Here is a 17,742-nt window from a genome sequence, read left to right on the forward strand (position 1 = left end):
GAGTTGGAAGCTAGGGAGGTAGGTTCAGCAGCCTTCCCACTCTTCTGCAAGGGACATTTCATGGAATATCTCCATTCTTAATCCATCAAAGGGAGAGGTTTTCCAACATGGTGGTGTAAGAATGAGGTAGATGGGAATGGCTTTTCTCTTTTAAAATTAATAATAATAATTACTATTATTATATAGGAATATCTCGTAGATATCGCAGGTTCAGTTCCAGACCACCACAATAAAGCAAATATTACTTAAAAGTGGGTCACATAAATTTTTTGGTTGCCCAGTGCACTTAAAATTATGTTTATGCTATACTGTAGCTTAAGTGTGTGACAGCATTATGTCTAAAAAATGTACATACCTTAATTAAAAAATACTTTATTGGTAAAAAATTCTAATCATCATCTGAGATTTCAGTGAGTCATAGTAGTAACATAAAAGATCATTAATCATAGATCATCATAATAAATAATAATAATAAAGTATGAAATATTGCAAGAATTACCAAAATGTGACAGAGACATGAAGTGAACAAATGCTGTTGGAAAAATGGTGCTAATAGACTTGTTTGACATAAGGATGCCACAAACCTTCAATTTGTAAAAAATGCATTATCGATGAAGCTCAATAAAACAAACTGCAAGAAAACAAACAACCTGTAGTGATAATAATAATAACAATAATAAAAAGACATTGGTGAGATCTCGCCTCTTAGGAAGAACTCTAGGGTTGTATCTTATATGAGTTGAATGGCTATCAAGCCTGCACATGAGACCAAGAGACAAAATAATTCTACTTTGTTATTATTTGTCTTGGCTGATTATATAAGAAAAACAAAGGGCATCAAAGTCCATTTCCAGGCTCCCGGGTGGTCCATTTCCCTTCATTGCTCCTTTGTCATTTCGTGCTTTCCTGATTTTGCCCAAATATTTACAGTTCGGGTGGGACCACTGCTTATCAGTCATTCAGAATTCTTTTCACCTGTATGCTGTTATTCAGCTTGTAAGTAAACTCCAGTCTAACAAAGTTCCTTTGAACTTTACATATCAAAGAAAAATCACTTCTTTTAGACTAACATCTAAAGCAGCTCGGCAGGCGTGGAGACGGAGATGTCACAGCTGCAACTCAGAGACCCAGCTGGGATTTTCTGGAAGACTGTCACCTATTGACTAGACATCTTTGATTTGGGGAAATGATTGTTTCTTATATAGAGGTTAGCCTCTGCTAAGTAATCCTTTCCTTTTATGCTTTGCCATTTAAACTGTTTACAATCAAGATGCTAACCTCTAACTTGTTCTTCCTTTAAATTGTTTTGTTAATTGTTACCCACAGATACTATCCCAGAGTCAAGGCAGTTCTTTGTACACTACAATCATGACTGAACAGATGAATGAATGGACAAAGGAGCCAATGTTGTGCAGTGGATAAGCCCAGGTCTGTCAAGTCTGTGACATCTCTATGGCCTTGGGCAGATTAAATTCTTTGGGCCTGTTCCTCATCTAGAAAGTGTGGAGACTCTCACCCACCTTGTACATTTGTTTAAGAATTTGAGATAATATATGCAAAAGCCCTTAAATACAGAAACTGGCAGTATATCTCTCTCAATAGGAATCATTACCCAGTGTTTTGTTCTTTGGGGATTACAGAGCTAACCCTCAATAATCCACATGTGGGTTATTCTCTTTGCAAATTAGCTCCAGCAAAATTTTGAAAGTAAGGAGATTTTCCCATGAACTCCTCGTTTACTCTTGGCTGACTTCCCACCACCAATCTTGTATGTTTATAGAATGCATACAATTTAATATTAAGATACGTATTACATGAGCAGAAAGGTAAATCTCCGGCCACAAATGGGATACATTAAAAAATCAAACATTTATGACTTTTGGATCCTCTAACTTGCAGTTACTTGCCAAGATTGCTGAACAAGCCAGATGTAAAAATTTTAATTTCATTATATTAAATGAGGGGATGGGATAGTATGGCCAAATAATTGTGTGGTTTTGTAAATTTTTGATTTTTTTTTTTTACTTAAAACCCTTAGATCATGTCTATGTATCAACACCAATATTAATTTTCACCAGTTTTTCTGACATCTAAAATGTTTGCTGTCACTGACTCGTTTGGGATCATCAGATCAGTCACGTCTGACCTCAGTCCCATCTCGGGTCCCTGGAGAGGGGGACTAATCATCGTGGCTGACTGATGAGTTATCAACCATTCCATGGAGCTGATTCCCATAGATAAATGGAGGAGGAACAATGTTAAAGTCATGGGAAAAAGGCTGAAATGTAAACATGTGGGGATGGTTAATAGCAGTGCTGAAATTTGAAAATGAGGGTCTCAGGTTGTAGTACAGAAGGGAAGGCATCGCAATTCCAAACCAAATTAAAAATATTACACTTCAAATACATTATCAGTGACTGATGGATAAAGGTTTAAAACAAAGGGGGAAAAATGACACCTAAGTATTCCTGGTGTTTGTGGGGGAAGAATTAAAAAAATGAATAGAAGGAAAAGAAGGCAAATGCCAAAGACCTTCACGGGGAAGAGCAGGGCCGTGCTCCCGCCCCATGAGCCAAAGCCCACATCTCCCAGGTTGGCCAGCTCCAACACCTGGTGAGGAAGAACTGGGTGCCTGCCATGTGTTCTGTTTTCTTTTCTTTCTTTCTTTTTTTAACAGCTTTATTGAGATAAAATTCACACACCATAATAGTCACCTATCTAAAGTATACAATTCAATGATTTTCAGTATATTCATAGAAATGTGCAACCATCACCACAGTCAATTTTATTACTTTATTATTATTATTTTTTGTGGGGGAAGGTAATAAGGTTTACTTACTTATTCTTAGAGGAAGTACTGGGGATTGAACCCAGGACCTCATGCATGCTAAGCATGCACTCTACCACTTGAGCTTTACCTTCTCCACACACCACAGTCAATTTTAGAATATTTTCATCACCCCCAAAAGAAACTTTGTGCCCTTTAACTATGACCCCCCTGCATCCTCCTATTCCTCCGCCCAGCACAAATCTTATTTTCTATCTCTATAGATTTGCCTATTCTATGTATTTCATATAAATGGATTATATAATATGTTGTTTTGTGTCTGGCTTATTTCATAGCAGTGTTTCCAAGGTTCATCCATGCTGTAGCATGTATCTGTACTTTGTTCCTTTTTATGGCCAAGTAATACTCCACTGTATGGATATACCACACTTGTATATCCAAATGTCAACTGATTGGCATTTTGGTTGTTTCTACCTTTTGGCTACTATGATTGTTATGAATAAACATTCATGTGTAAGTTTTTGTGTGGACTTATGTTTTTATTTCTCTGGTTATACACCTAGGAGCAGAATCACTAGGTCATATGTTAACTTGATGTGTAGCCATTTGAGGAAGTGCCAGGTTGTTTTCCACATATTGACCACAACCTTGCCTGCCATATACTCTCATTATTTGGCTTTAAATAGCTTATGTGACAAAAGAAGTGAGATGAGAACACAAGATTTACACTTTGGGCCAAAGAGCCCACTATTACTATGTTCTAAGAAATGCTTATTTTCTTCTACTTTATGGCTCTACTACAACTGTAAGCTGACTTTTTTTCAGCGTGTACTATAATAATTTGGAAAGTGAAAGGGGAATCCAAACCTGGATTGGAACTGTGTGAAAAATAATTCTTATATTATCACTTCAGTAATAAACAGCCCAAAGTCGGCTCCCAGCCCACCACCTTGAACTAGTGAACTGCTAGACATTTTTGGTTCTCTGAGTGCCTTCCTCAAGTCACTGGGGTGAAGCTCCCGCAGCACCTCAACCTCCTCCGACACAACATGCAACAGAGTGTATTTTCATTATGAGATTAATGTCTGTTTTGTCCTCTGGTCTGTAAAGCAATGTGCTAAAGTGACCTTGGCTGTCTTTCCCACAACCCCCTCAGCGTCCAGCACCTGGGTTGGTATTTGTTGAATAACGAAGGAAGGAGGGTTTTATACTAAAGTGGTTCTGCTTACTAAACTCTTCTGGGAGTATGTACAAATTAAGCTTTACCGAAGTGTTTGCTTTGTTTAAATACAAAAAGCCCAAGCAGCATCTTAGCTTTTTGACACGCTCCAAAAGCAGGCTTATTTTACCAGCAAATTGCTCCCTGAGTCAGCTAATGCTAAGGTATGTTCAATACTTGTCTAAAAACTATCCTAATCTTCCCTAACAGAGGCCAGAGTGTGGCTGAAACAGCTCTTCTGACATTTGGGAAGCTCTGATTCTGTCAGTCATTTTCTGTTCTTTATCATGTTTCTTTTTCCAAAGGAAAAAGCTGTTTTCCTGTGTGTGAGAACATTCTCTCCTATCTAATAATGCTCAATTGTCTTTCTGTTCCATTAGTGTGCAGGAAATCACCTGTCCAATTGAGATCAGAGCTGTGGATGTCCAAGTGTCTCATTTTATATAGATGTGCAGCCCTCAGATCAGGGATCAAATGCTTGCCTTTAATGAAAACAAGTCATTTTTGTCACTATGACTGTAGAATTTATATGAATACAGTTATCCGGATCAAATGACTGGCATTTGTACTTCTCAAGCTCTCACCATTTTAACAATGACTTGGTTTTCCAAATAAAAGGACGGGGGAAACCTCTGCTCCTTCCCTTCCAATCCTGCTCCTTCTACTGTGGTCTCTATGATGGTGGTTTCAGAACAGTGTCCCATGGGTCATGCTTGAGAGAGATGTTCTATCTGACCAATAGCATTAAAAATTTTTTTTGGATGAAAGGCCAGTATTTAAAAATGGAAAGATTTCACACAAAATTTTGACTTTTCAACTCTTCTTGAAACATCAAACACTAGCAACACTGCATAATGTTCCCAGAAGGCAAATAATGTAGTGCAGCCTCTAAGATGGTCCCCAGTGACCCCACTTCCTGGTGTGCATGCCCCTGTGAAACCTCTTCCCCTCAAGTGTGGGCTGAACCTAGCGGCTCACTTCTAATGAACAGAACACAGCAACAGTGGTAGGCCAGCTCTCCTGAGATTAGGTGACAGAAAACTAACTTCCATCTTGTTTTTTCTCTTTCTTCTTTGCTTGCTCTGTAGGGAGGCTGTTGTGAGCGGCCCTAAGGAGATACCCACGTGGCAAGGAACTGATGCCTGCGGCCAACAGCCACATCATCAGTTTGGAAGTGTGTCCTCCCCCAGACACAGCTGACACATTAACTATTGTCTCATGAGAGAACCTGGGCCAGAGGACCCAGCAAAACCATGCCTGGATTCCTGGCCCATAATGTATATGTATATAGACTGAGAAAATATATATACTTGCTGTCCTCAGTTGGTAAGTTTTGGGGTAATTTGTTATGCAGAAACAGAGAACTCATTCAGTAAGCATGGCTATGCCCTTCAGAAGGTGTACCTTCTCTCTGGTTTGTGCCTGTCCAGCCCTCCCCAGGGTCACGAAGACCCTGCCCTGCACTGTGGAATAAGCTTCCAGGCACTGAGCCACCCCACGAGGCCCTGGAGTCGGCCCTCGGTCTTCCAGTCACCAGGTAGGATCTCCCTCTGGTTTCATTCCCTCTTCCTCACTCCGCCTTCCCTTATTTTGTTCAGCCCCTCACGATGTCTTGCTTAGACAGTGGCAACAGTCTCCTAATGCTTCTCTCTGCTTCCTGTCTCACCATCAATTTATCTCTCCACACTGCTGCCAGAGTGCTCATTCTAAACTCTCTCCAGGATGAAATCCAAACATCGTGGCTTGGCTTCCAAGGCCCTGGATAACCAAGCCTGCCTCACACTCCAGCTGCATCTGTCCCACACCCTTCCTCACTCCAGTCCCCTGAAAATCCTCACTGGTCCTTAAACGTGCCACAATGAGTCACACCTCTGCGCCTTTGCCCGCACTGATCCCTGGGCCTGAGATGGAGCGTCCTCCTCTGCCTTCCCTACTTGGCGACCACCACCTCCTCCATCACCACTACCTCCTCTGTGACACCATCATTAAATCACACCCCAGGGAATTCACTGCTTCTTCCCTGGTGCCCCTACAGCCCTCAGTTCATGCACCTGCCTCCTCACCTGTCATTCTTCTCTTACTGGGTAGTAAGCTCCTGGAGGGAGGGAGGGTGAGGCAGCCATCCCTGTATCTCCAATGTCCAACATGGTGTCCAGCACAAAGAAGGTCCTCAATTCACAACATTGTTTCTACAAAACAACAATAACCAAAATGAGTCTATTGTTTTCTCTTAGTGGCACCCCTTTGACAGCCCTGCTATCAGACACCACCCAACCCTCCCTCTTCTCCTCAGCCTTCAGGTCTCAGCTCCAGTGGCACCCCCTCAGAGACCACTCTGACTTCCCTTTCAGTAAGACTCAACAGCATGATAATCACTTATGTGGCATTTGTGCATTCCGGACACTGTGGTTTTGTTTTTGGTTTGTTTTTGAAGGGGGAAGGGTGTACCTGTCTTTTATTTTTATTTTTATATTTTAATTCTTATTTTTCATTGACGTGTAGTCAATTTACAATGTTAGTTTCAGGTGTACAGTAAAGCAATTCAGTTATACACATCCATCCATCCAGGCACTGTTTTAAGTGATTTGCATATATATTAGCCCACAATTCAGTCAGGGTTATAGGAGTAGTTTGTAACCTCCTCTTGAAACAGAAGACAGCCAAGCTCCACCTCTGAGCACAAAGGCCCGGGGCCTGCTCCGACACTGGACATTAAGTGAGATCCAAGAATGACCCTCAGAGCAACTGCTCATAGTAAAAGAGTTGATGTCTAGGAAGCCCACCTATAGAGTTCCAGAAACTCCCCGCCATGAGCTCAAATTCTCACAATTCTTCAAGGAAATTGTCCTGAAAGAATCTGCGATCACGAGGGCATACTCTCTGAGGGCAGCGCTGCATCCCCGGCACCTGGGACAGCCCAGAACATCCAGGGTGCATGTTGGATAAACATCTGCCCGGTGAACTTTATGGATGAGGACACTGAGGCTCAACTGAGTCTGGTGACATTCCCGTCACCAAACAGCTGGCAAGTTGTGCAGTCGGGATTTCAACATAAGGCTGTCTGGAGCTAAGTCATGCTCTCCCCACTACGCCACACTGAACTTCCTGTCCCCAGGAATTTCCCATCCCCAAGAAACTTCTCAGTCTTCTGTGGGTCTTGAGGGTTCAAAGGTGAGAGCCACCATACCCAGGGGCCACAATATGGCTCTTAGAAGTTGTACTTCTGTGGCTGGGGCTGGCTGTGCCTGTCAGAGAACCTCAGAAGTTCTTCTGTCTTAAAGCTGATTGGGGCCACAGATCTGTGGAAACCATTCTGGGAGGGGCTGGGGACTCCCCTCCCCCATTGTCCCTCTGGCCTGTCTTTTCCCTTCACTGTCGCTGCTTGCCAAAAAAAAAAGTCAGAAAGTCTCTTTTTGCATTCTCTCTTTTCCCTGAACATGCATGTCAGCAGGTTTCTCCTTTTCCTGAACGTTCATGAGCCACTGATGTCCCCTGTTAAATGCAGTGCTTTCAGGGCTGACTTTCAGGCTGGATTAAAAGATATACAATCCTGTACAAGCGTTAACGCGAGGTCGTGCGCTGCATTTTTAATGGCCCAGGGAGCTGCTGAAGTATGAAACGACATGTCTTTTACAAACGACTGACCTCATTTCACGCCATAAAAATGCTAGGCTCATTATTTATGTGGAGAATCTATCTCTTCATTATAAATCTTGGAAAGAAATTTCCATTTTCACCCGTTAATGTTACATGTTTTTGAGATTCTATTTCTGTTACTTGCCAAAAAAAAAAAAAAAAAATTAGAAACCAGAGAAAGTGTTCTGGACACCTTGGAAAAAAGATGAACTATTCTAACCAGTGACGGAACCGGTGCTATCAGATATGAGTTGATCATCCTCCTAGCTTAGTATGTCCTTTCTTGTTTGGGGGGTGTGTGTGTGAGCGTGTGTCTGTCTGTCTGTCTGTGTCTGTCTTCCTGTAAGGCTAGTAACAGGTACAAAAGCCCTACTAACATCTGAGTTGGTTAGCCACAGCTCTCAATTTACAAATTTAAAAACTGGCAGCCGCTACGTTAAAAAAATTTGTGCTTCCGTAAGAAACTGATCATGCTGGCCTTGCATGCTAGCAGATGGGGCAATTGGTCAGTGCATGGCACAATTTGAGGTTCATACTGAAAACAACTACCTATGTTTTAGTGCTGTTAGGGTCAGATTGCTACCCGAGCCCACATGCCAGTAATCTTAGAGTTAAGAAGAAGGGTACAATCGAATGTAGAGCAGCTCAGACTGAAAAGACAGTATCCAGAAATGGAAATGGAATTTAGACTCTCAGCTCTGCCATTACTCGCTGTGTGTCCTTTGCCAAATCACTCACCCTCTCTGAACTTCATTTGCCCCATCTCTAAAATAAGTTTAATGATACTCCACAGGGTTCTGGCAAGGGTAAAATGAGAGAATGTTCATGAAAGCACTGAGGCCTCCTGCCTAGTCCCTGAACCCGGGGCGGCAAGCACAGCTAAGCGCTCCTGCATCTTCAACGGGTGATGGCGCAGTGCCCACAAAGCTCTGTCCCACACTTAGCTTGCCTTGTCTTTCTCTCAGCCTAGGGCATTTTGCGGTTTGTAGTTTCCTCTCGTTCTCAATTCTTATTCTCATTCTCAATATTCTCAATTCTCATTCTCAATATTCTTAAGTGGTCAGGTGATGGTAGAAAATGAACAGACACCACTGAAGAGTGGAAGCATGCGGAGGAAGAGTGAAATGCCACGCACGTTGTCTTTGCCAATCACCACGCTTTGCGCACTTTGGTATCCTAAGGTGGCCCCCAACCTGCTGTGCGGTTTGGGGAGCCTTGAATCTTCACCTCTCAGCACCCTGTAATGAGCTTCTCAACAGAGAGCCACGGCCTCAGCCCCCATCCCAAGCTAGAGTGTGTGAAATCATAGGAGCGTGGAAATGGAATGGCATGGAGGTTAAATGCCCTGGAGCCAGACTGCGCATGTGCGAACCCCGCCCTGCACTTGTCAGCCATGGGACTGCGGGCCTTGCCAAGTGTCCTGATGTCTCAGCTGTCTCATATGTGAAACAGGGATATGGTTAATACTTCTCTGTTAAGCAATTAGTGTTAATATTTGTTATGGGCTAGATGTTTGTGTGCCTCCGAAGTTCAAATACTGATATCCTAACCCGCAGTGCAGTGGTATTAGGAGATGGGATGTTCGGGAGCTGACTGGGTCATGAGGGTGGAGCCCTCATAAATGGGATTAGTGCCCTAATGAAAGAGATCCAGAGAGCTCTCTCACCCCCTCCACCGTACGAAAACACAGCGAGAAGACAGCTGTCTCTGAATCAGGAAACAAGTCCTCACCAGACACCAAACTTGCCAACTTGCCAGCACCTTAGTCCTGGGCTTCCCAGCCTCCAGAACTGTAAGAAATGCATGTCATTTAAGTCACCCAGTCTGTAGCATTTTTGTTAGTGCAGCCCCAGTGGACCAAGACAATATTAATATCAGCTTTAGTGTTATTTTAGCTTTTTGGTCTTGGGAAATGAACTTGTTTAGATCGGATTCTACTGGTTACAAAGAACACAAACCCCTCGAAAAGGGTCAAGTGAAAAGGATAATGAGGAGATATGGTAGACTCTCAGGGAATTGTCGTACAGGAAGTGTAGCCAAACTGTGTAAGAACTGGAAACCCATCCGTCTTTCTGTCTCTCCCCCTACATGTCCACACACACACACAAACACACAGAGTTTTTTCGTCATCATTTCTCTCTTTGCTTTTGCCCTTTCTCCACTTGGCAGTTCAAGGTCCTCTCTTTCTCAAGGCTTCTGCCCCTCCATATGACTTCAGTTTGTATGTGGCCTCAGCTGACTGTAGGCCAGCCCCCATCCTGACACTACTGGGCCTCAGAGGTCTAATTTCCGTGGCCCTGTCACTATAGGCACTGCATTTCCCAGTCAAATTCTAGAGAGAAAATGACTGGATTTGGGGTAGGTTATGGACTGGTGTTTTGAGGGTCAGCCACAGCAACCCTGGTCCAATAGGCTGCAATTGGCAAAGGTGGGTCCCATAATACTAGAATCACCCTGTCCAAGAAATGTAAGTAGGGCCCCTTAAGCTAGAAAGAGGAGTTCTACCATAAATAAAAATTTCAGAACATAAATTTTACATTAACTATGACAGCTGTTAAATTTTGATTTTCGTAGAAATATTTTTTCATAATATATTAGTCACGTTCCAATGTTTTAGAAAAGTTTTTTTCTGATAAAAGAAATATATAAATATTTTTTAAAAAGAAAAAAGAAATATATACATAGTTTATAATTCTTAGAAAATACACAAAAGAATATTTAAAATAAAAATCAACCTCAATCTTCATATTTAGAAATTAACCTGGTTAACACTTTTATATATTTTATATATATATATAAAACACTTTTTTTCCCCCTTGTGGTTTTTTCATAGTTGTGGTGACATTATAATCATTCTTTTGCAACATGATTTTTCTTGGTTTGAGTTCTCCAGGAACAAATTCTAAAATAAAGATTCAAGAGCACGTACTTTATTTTGAAGGCAAACCCAGGAAATACCAGATGGAAAACGGGGAAGAGATACAGAGGAAGGGAATGTTCTAGTCACTATTGCTAAGTAACAAGCTGCTCCTTAGCGGTATAAAACAACGGAACCATTCGATTTTGCGTACAACTTTGTGCGTCAGGAATTTAGGAAGGGCTCAGTGGAGAGATACCCCCTGGGGCTGCAGGCCTTTGAAGGCTCTCTCTGCTGGGCTAGATGTTCCAGATGGTCCACTCACACAGCCTGGGCCTGACGGTGGACCCTGGGCTCAGTTAGGGTGGTCCACCGGAGCATCTGCTCTCTAGAGCAGCTTCAGGGGAGTCAGACTTCCTACCTGGTGATCGGTTTCCCCAAGAGTGAATGCCCAAGAGAACCAGATGAAGGCTGATGGCCTTTTGTGGTCTAGCCTTGGAAATGATAGTGTCCATTCTGCCACACCCTTTTAGTCAAAGCTGTCACAAGCCCACAAGGGAAGGGGACATAGACTCTACAACTTAATGGGAAAAACGCCAAAGAATCCAGGGCCTTAAAAAAAAATCACCGCAGGAAGGAAGAAGCCAATAAGTGGTATGTAATAAATCCAAATGGCACTGTATTGCAATGGGAGCTGAGTTCTGCTGAAGAACTCTTGGAAACAGTGTAGAAAACATCTCACAATTGTCCCCTGGGAAGACTGAGGAAGCTGAAGTATTTAACCACCAACTGCCTATCAGTAATTGTTTAGGGCTGGGACGTTTGGGGAGGGAACAATAATTCCCACAGGGATGTATGGGCATTTCCCCAGCAGTGACTTCTAAGCATGCTCCTTGGCCAGGGGAAAGCTTCAGGGAGACAGTTTCATGTGATCACAGCAGGCAGACTTGCAGGAACAGAGATCTGAACAGCGATGAATGCCAAGGGCTCCTGAGGAAGGTGCCAGCACTATCTCCTGCAGTGTATCTTAAGCATTTTTCCTTGCCATTAAATATTCTTTGTAACAACTTTTCATAATTACATGGATATTTTGTTTAATTAACATCTCTGTGCATAAAGCTGAGGACTTGGGGGCAAAAAAAATCACGCCAAATACCACTGTGTCCATTAATGCCTGTCCATGCTCTCTAACTTTAGACAACTGTGAAAATTAATGAAGGAAACCACAACTAAAATTGGAGTCAGGAAGGCCTGTAGAGGAGTTCTCATGCCCTGCCACACGTCATCAATTACCCCAAACCGGAAGAGAAGCACCTTGCATCCAACAGGAAAGTGTCTCTACTTTACTACCTCAGAAGGCAGGAAGATTTCCTTCTTACCCAGCAACAAGCTGAGCCAATGAAAAACACCACAGCTTGGCCAATGAGAAGCCATCGTTACCCTGAACTCTTACTTTCCCCCATTGAATTTTCATGTTTCTTTTGCTAATGACTTCCTTGTCCCACCCTTCTTTCTATAAAAGCCTTCATTTCGTATAACTCCTTGGAACATCTCTTTGCTAAATGAGATGCTGCCTGATATGTGTGAATTGTTTAACAAAGCCAATTAGACATTCAAATTTACTCAGCTGAATTTTTTTAATACCACCAATCACTCATCTTTCTGATTTTCCTTAGTTACTCCCTCTTTACATCAAACCTTCACCTCTCCCCAAGATCCCATTTCAGCCTGTATCCTCTGCTTCCAGCAGATGTTCCAGTCTGTTTCAATGAGAAATAGAAGTCATCAGAGATGATCAACCTTGTTATCCCTTTCTACAGACCCATTTTTCTACATCTAATCCCTCTCTCATTCCTTTTCTTCCAATCTCAGAAGGTGAGAGGTCCCTCCTTCAGTTCTAGACCAACCCCATCCCCCCTTTATTTAAATGAATGCCCACCCCAACACCACCTGCATTCTCCCTGCCTCCTCCTAGATCTTGTCCCATTAGTTCTCCTTCCTCTCCTTTATCATCCAACTCTCCCTCACTCTTGTCTCCTCCCCACCTCCCTATAAACATGCCCAAGGCTTTCTTCAGGCTAAAATAACCTGTCCTTACCCATCAGCAACTGTGTTCTCTCTCTCCTCACTATCCATTCATTTCACAATCCACTGCCTGTGAGCCACTGCCCCCATCACTGTTCTGAAGCTGTGCTCACTATGGTTTTCAATTAAGCACCAATTGCCAAGTCTGGAGGGCAAGTCTTAATTCCTGGCTCTTAGACCCCTGCTGCACGTGAAGTCACTGCATGTGATGTCACTCCTCTTTCTTAAAGCTCTCTGTTTGAAACAGCAGAACCCTGTGGGGTCCTCCCTGTGTGCTCCATTTCTTCTTAGTAGGGCATAGGCATCATTCAGCCTCCCTGACCTTCCCTGAGCTCCAAAGGGTAGATTCAAACAGTTATTAATCTGGGAAGGGAGGGAATGCAGAGACAAGGGAGGAACAGTCAAGAAACAACAGTGCAGCCTTGGGGCAGGGTCCTGGTTACTCCTCAAGGAAAATACATAACATTATCTCTGAGTTCTTCTGCAGGAACTAAGGCCCCCACCCAGGTGAGGGATGGTAACTTCAGGATGAGCACAAAATTCCTGGAACACCGCCCTGTCACCTCACCACCAACCAATCAGTAGAATGTCACACACCCTGCTGCCCTCCCCCCAGATTTTGCCTATAAAAACTTTCCCCTCAAAACCAACGGCAAGTTCAGGTTTTCCAAGTAGGAGCCGCCCATCCTCCTTGCTGGGCCCTGCAATAAACCTTTCTCTGCTCCAAAATCCCATATTCCAGGCACAAGAACTTTTGTTCGATAACATGTTCTCTCAGCCTTCGTGACTCTCTGCTCTCCAACTAACCATACCTTGTGAACATTTCTTCTCTCTCTCTGTCGGCCACACTTCCTCTGGCTAGCCCACAGAGCTGCTGTTGCCCGTCTATTGCTTGCTTTTTATCTACACTTCCTCCCTAGATGATCTTCTTTCACGTTCCAAATTCCAAGTCTACAGTGCTTTATCTGAAGCCCTGGGGCTAGGTGGTGGCTTTAGAATGCAGAATTTTTCAGATTTTGGAAAGGTTATTTGGAATGCACACTGAAAATTACATGCTGGTCTCAGTAGAACACCTTTTAATCAAATACAAGAGTATTTCTGTAGCAAAAAACACAGAAATAGTCACACTAAGTAGGGTTTGTAAAGGGGCTAGAAATAGTTTTCATGTACCTTCTGGTTATGTCTTCATGTAAAAAATGCTCCGATTACGTCAGGTTTTGCAAGCAGCAAATGAATTTTAAAAAGACTTTTGCTTCTTAGACTTTTTTTTGGATTTAGAAATTGCAAGTAAGGGATTATAGAGCAGTGCCACCAATGTGCTGATATAAATCAAATCTTCATCCAGGTTGTAGCATTATATGGAAGTTTGGGCTGTCCAAAGCAGGCTAGGCATCTCTGCCTGCATGTCTTATAGACATACCAAGCTCACCTCATTCAAAACTGAGTATCACCCGCTCTGTCTAAGGTCAGGTCCCCTGAGAGACAGACTCTGAGACAGGTGTCTGTGTGCAGGAGAGTTCCTGGGGAGTGCTGCTGGGGGCAGTACCTGAAGCCAGTGAGGGAAGCAGGACCAGGCACCAGGAGGAGCTGAAGTGTGATGCAGACACAACACAGGCCTCAGCTGGTCTTTGGAGAGCTCTGCACTGCAGCTGGACTGGCCCTTCAAAGTTTTCCAGAATAGAGAAAAGGAGACCTGGTTTTTGTGTCTCTGTGTCAACCAGTTATTGAATATGGGCTTCCCCTGACAAGGGAGCACACCCTTGAGCAAAGTAGCTCCCTTGGGCCAGAGAGGACTGCACTGTGAGCCCTCCGCGGCTATCACCCTGGAGGCTGGGGAAGTGACGGCGTCCACCTTGAAGACCGTGCACCGCCTTGTAGTATCCACTGCAGGCTCTCCCCCTGGTTTCTGTGCCTGCCACCCACTCAGACATCCAAGTTTATAGCTTCTAGTCATCCTGGACTCTCTCCACCCCTTACCACTTCCACATCTGGTAATTCACCATGTCCTGCCAATTTAGTCTTTCAGATAAATTTGAAAAATCTGCCTCATCTTCTCCATCCTTACGTCCAATGACCTTATTCAGTCTCACACTGTCTCCTTGCCTGGTTTACTGCAGTTGCCTCCTACCTGTTCTCCTTGCTTTCATTCTTTTCCCAATTACATCCATTTTCTGTACATGCCAAGAATGAACTATCTAAAACTCAAATCTGGACAGGGCATTCCTCTGCTAGAAATCCTGCAATGGGTAAACTACTGCCTACAGGGTAAACTCCAAGTTCCTCCACCCATTATACAAGGACCTCTATGATCTGGCCCCCATCTGGCTTTCCTGAGCCACATATCCCAACACTTACTGTCCTGGCAGCCCCTGAGTTGCAGCGAGCTCCCTTCTTGCATCCTATGCTGCTTCTTGTCTCCCTGCTTTCACTCGTGCCTAGCTGCCCTTCACCCAACTCAACTCATCCTTTAAAACATGGCTCAGTATCACTTGCTCTGGGGAACTCCTCTCTCTCTTCGTCCCCAGTCTAGGCTGAGTGCACCTTCTCCGTACATTTATAATATCCTATCCACACGTCTCTCATTGCACTCAGCATTCCGTGTTCTAATTAGATGTGTTGCTGCTGCTACTTGGATGGTCTCGTTTTTTCATCCCTCTCACCTAGCTCAGAGCCAGGGATATAATAGGCTCTCAATAAAGGCTTGTTGAATGAAAGATTATAATAATTATTACAGCTAATGTTATTAGCATTTAATGTGTGCTGGGCACTGTGTTAGGGGATTCACACATATTTTCTCACTTAATCCTTAAACAATTTTATGAGGAAAGTACCACTTTTCCAATTTCCTTGATGAAGAAACTGAGGCTCTGAGGGTTTAAGTAACCTTCTTAAAGTCACACGGCCAGTAGGCGGTAGAAATGGGATTTGAATCCAAGTACACCTGACCATGGAGCATGCGCTCTGACCCTGCACAACATGGCTTCCAGGAGCCCGAGACCCACAGCCCAGTGGCCGCAAGGGCTCCGGGGAAGGCACCCAGTGCCCGGACGCTTGGAAGGGCAGTGTTCAGTGCAAAGCTCAGAGCATGTGATTCTCCCACAGAAAACCTCAGTGGCCTCCTACTGAACGCTGAATAAAATCCCAGATTTGAACCACAAGGCCCCACCTTTCTCTCCATGTCTGCGTCCTCCTGCTCCACCATCCCGTCACATCCCCAACTTGAACACCCCAAGTTCTTTCTAGCCTTGAGGACTTTGCACCCCTGCCTGGCTTGCTCTTTTCTATATTCTTCCTTTCCACTTAGCTAGCTCTTTCATATCTCTTGTTTAAATGTTACTTCTTCATAAAATATTATTTTTTATGTCTCCATCATTATCTGTCTCATCTCTGTGTTTCCTTCACAGCATTTATCAAGATTTGTAAGTATTTTATTTCATTTGTTTGTTTTTGTCTGCTGTTCCCCCTAGAATTATAAGCTCCTTTAGAGCAGGGTCTATTTGTTGCATTCACCATACCTGACACAGTGAATGGATGAATATTGGCTCAAAGTTGTATACCTACAGGATGGTTATTATTTAAAACACCCAAAACCAAAACCAGAAAATAACAAGTGTTTGTGAGGATGTGGAGAAATCAGAACTCTTGTGCATGGCTGATGAGAGTGTAAAATGGCGCAGCCACTGTGGAAAACAGGATGGGTGGTTCCTTGAAAAATTAAAAGCAGAATTACCATATGATCCAGCAACTGCACTTCTGGGAATATATCCAAAAGTATTGAACGGAGGGACTTAACAATGATATTTGGCTACCCGCGTTCATAGCCTTATTACTTGCAGTAGCCAAAAAGTGGAAGCAACCCAAGTGTCCATAGAAGATGAATGGATAAACAAAATGTGGTGTGTATGTAAAATGGAATATAATTCAGCCTCTAAAAGTAAGGAAATTCTGCTCAACATGAATGAACTCTGAGGATATTATGCTAAGTGGAATAAATCAGTCACAAAAAGACAAATACTGTGTGAGTCCACTTACATGAGGGACCCAGAATTGTCAAATTCAAAGAGACAGAAAGTAGAACAATCATTCCCCGGAGCTGTGGGGAGGGAAAATGGGAAGTAATTGTTTAATGGTCACAGAGTTTCAGTTTTGCAAGATGAAAAGTGTTCTGTGAACGGACGGTAGTGATGATAGCACAACAATGTGAACGTACTTAATGCCACTGAACTATACACTTAAAAACAGTTAAGATGGTGGAGGGCAGGGTATAGCTCAGTGGTAGAGTGCATGCTTAGCATGCAAGAGGTCCTGGGTTCAATCCCCAGTACTTCCATTACATAAACAAACAAACCAAATTATCCACCCCCCCAAGAAAAAACAAAATCAACAACAACAAAAAGTTAAGATGGTGATTTTTATGTTATGTGTGTTTTACCACATTTTTTTTTTAAAGAGAAAGAAAGTTGTATCCTGCTTGGTATTTAGTAGTGCTGATCTCCTGACCCCCGGTCCAGTATCCTCTCATTTACATACACTGGCTCCTATGAGAGTACATTTTATCAACTAAACATCACAACCATCTCCTTTCAAAAAGGAAAAGATTTTTCTAGGACATATAAAAAGGAGATGCTACCTGTTTTAGAATTTAAAAAACTTTAGAGTTTATCTAAACCTCTATCTTCTGTATCAGACAGGGTGCGGATCGGGTTAACTTAGGCAGGAAGCCATTGCTGACCTGGACGAGGAAGGGTGAAGGGAGGGAATGGTCACTGGAACTTAAGAGCTGTGGTTGGAGAGGCGATGACCTCTGGTAGAGGAATGTGGCTGTTGCCACGACAGGAAGGGAGCTGGCCAAATAAATATGACTTCCTCCCTTCTTCTGCTGGTACCTCTGATTGGTTGAACCCAACTGGAAGGCAGAGGGCAAGAGAATCCATTGATACAGTCCCTAAAGACCCCAGAGAAGAAAGGGGGAGAACGGATCTAGAGGTGCCTTCATTATACCACACTTCATTTTAAAATAAAAGCATTCAGGCTCAAAGAATTAAGTTAACTCCCGAAGGTCTCCCAGTGATAGATATGGGACTGTCATAGTTTTTAGGACTTAATGGAGTTTCTACTCACACATCAGTAAGGAATGAGAACATTAGTCTAAACCTG

The 17,742-nt window shown here is 43.2% G+C and overlaps 1 long non-coding RNA gene across 1 annotated transcript; it reads left to right on the plus strand.

Annotated features, from left to right (window-relative positions):
* The first annotated feature begins 350 nt into the window (after positions 1 to 350).
* Positions 351 to 12,111, plus strand: LOC116657540. Its single transcript, XR_004312661.1, has 3 exons — positions 351 to 546; positions 1,346 to 1,348; positions 12,102 to 12,111. It is a non-coding gene; the product is annotated as an uncharacterized LOC116657540 (long non-coding RNA).
* Positions 12,112 to 17,742: the final 5,631 nt, after the last annotated feature.

The sequence above is a fragment of the Camelus ferus genome, chromosome 2, assembly GCF_009834535.1.
Source record: "Camelus ferus isolate YT-003-E chromosome 2, BCGSAC_Cfer_1.0, whole genome shotgun sequence".
NCBI lineage: Eukaryota > Metazoa > Chordata > Mammalia > Artiodactyla > Camelidae > Camelus > Camelus ferus.